The sequence below is a fragment of the Eurypyga helias genome, unplaced genomic scaffold (assembly GCF_000690775.1).
Source record: "Eurypyga helias isolate BGI_N326 unplaced genomic scaffold, ASM69077v1 scaffold8166, whole genome shotgun sequence".
NCBI lineage: Eukaryota > Metazoa > Chordata > Aves > Eurypygiformes > Eurypygidae > Eurypyga > Eurypyga helias.
This window is the reverse complement of record NW_010255929.1, coordinates 10,591-12,580: the sequence shown is the minus strand read 5'-3', so window position 1 is coordinate 12,580 and position 1,990 is coordinate 10,591. Positions and strand designations below refer to the sequence as shown.

At 44.7% G+C, this 1,990-nt stretch overlaps 1 protein-coding gene across 1 annotated transcript in view; it reads right to left on the bottom strand.

Annotated features, from left to right (window-relative positions):
- CRK (v-crk avian sarcoma virus CT10 oncogene homolog) overlaps positions 1-1,990 on the bottom strand; it is a 9,592-nt gene that overhangs the window by 1,604 nt on the left and 5,998 nt on the right. The gene's annotated exons all lie outside the window — the stretch shown is intronic.

Sequence of the window (1,990 nt, the reverse complement as noted above, 5' to 3'; positions counted from 1 at the left end):
TGGACGGGTGCTCCAGGCCAGGAGCACTTCCACGACCTACGCAAGCACCATCCGCACTGGAACGACAGTCGCTGGAGAGGTGATCAGTGCAACACTGAAAAGCTGTCTACCCATTTCTAGCCCTCTGTGTGGAACTCCATCAGTCTCCTTTACCAGTACAACACAACAGTCCTCAGAGCTGGCCCCGGGTGAGGGGTGGAGAGCGCTTTCGGACAGACACGCTCCACTTTCCTGCATGGATGCTGTAAGTTCGCTCTCCAAGCGTGGCCACAAGCCCTGCTGCCTTCACCGCACATACAGCTACTGGTTTACACGGGTGCTCATCACCGCATTCCAAAGCCATCCAAACCAGAATCCCATGATTCTCCCTTCCCAGGCAGTGGGTGAAGAACAAGGAAAATTTGATATGTTACCCATCTCCATTAACTTTACAGGTTTTAATCACCTGCAATCTTTTGCCAGAACAGCTTTCAGCAGTTCATAAATTCAAACCCCTATGTGGACTGTAATGAAGCTCCCGTACCTCTGATGATTACTCGTCTGGTAACGAGAGGCACACTTGGGACTCTTGCTGTAGCTTTATTTTTTCCTTTTGTACTCATTAGTACAGACATTTTAATGAATCATATTCTGAAGAAAATCCTCTTATGTATTTGCTACAGGCAGAAAGGAAGCCTTCCTCGACTACTGAATGCTAGTTTCTGCTCTTCAGGAATTTAATCATGCCATATGTATAATTTTGTTACGGCTAATAATCACTGGGGGGCCATACCAATAAAAATACTCTGTTGGCCAAAACAATACATCAGCCCAAATTTAACAAGGATAAGATTAAATGCGACAATCCTAGATGCAGAAAATCTTATTTCCTAATCACAACCCTTACAGGAGCAGTATCCTAGGTAACTTCTACCTGCTTCAGACCTGGATGCAATCTACATTCCACCTGATGTCATCAAGTTGCACCTAAGCTTGCCATCTGGGAGGTATTTTTTTAGCCTGCTGGCCTCTGTGCTCCTACTATCACCCGCTGCTTTATGTTCACAGAGTTCATCCCAGGTGGCTTGCGACAAACTCGCCGGCCACAGGGCAGTGAGTGAGAATGTGGGATACTGCGACAGGCGCTCGCCCCCAGCAGCACCCTCTAGCTGGCTCTTGGGTTTGCAGGGTCCTTGCAGCAAGGCACACCATTTATGATTTCTCCTTCCTATAAGCAGCTACACTCAAAATGTGCGTTTCAATAATTGTTAAAAGAGGAAGGACCTCTGAGCTTAAATGTTCCTTTTTATTGTTATGGTAATTTCATTTAGCGAGCACTGTCTCCGATACAACCCTTCACTCATTTAAGTATCTTTTCATTTCATTGATAGATATCTCTGTCTTTACACTACCAAAGCAGGGGTCATCTCAGAAACACTAGCTTAATAAAACGGCTCCATCAGTTCCTTAAGAACTTGGAGATCTTTCTAGGTCTGCTTTGCAACTGCATATTAATCTATAGTTCAAATACTGTCCTAAAGACAATACAGAGAACCTTTTTAAAAAAAAAAAAAATCACTCATTTACACAAGTGCTGTAATTCTAAGCATCTAGCCTAGAAGTGGATGTGCTCTCTGAACTCTCCTCACTGCTAACAGCCACTTATGGCACCCGCGCATCGTCCCACCAAGCACGACCCTGGTCCCAGCTACAAAGCCAGGTTTGCCTCAGTCTTCATCAGACGTTTTAAAACTAAATATATTCCATATGCTTCAAAGCAAAACTGAAGATTCCCGTGAAGACTTCTGCATGCGGTGGGTTTGTCCCCAGGACTCCTCTCTGGTAAGGTCAAACTGGCAGAGTTCTGCTACTGTTACAAAGAAAAGAAATGCACTGATGGATCTCACGGTCATTCACCAACAGATCTTTGTTTCCTCTCCCATCTTTTAATTAATGCCGACTGACAACTCCTCAAATCAGTCCAGTTACAAGCAAAATAGAAGTTGCCTTC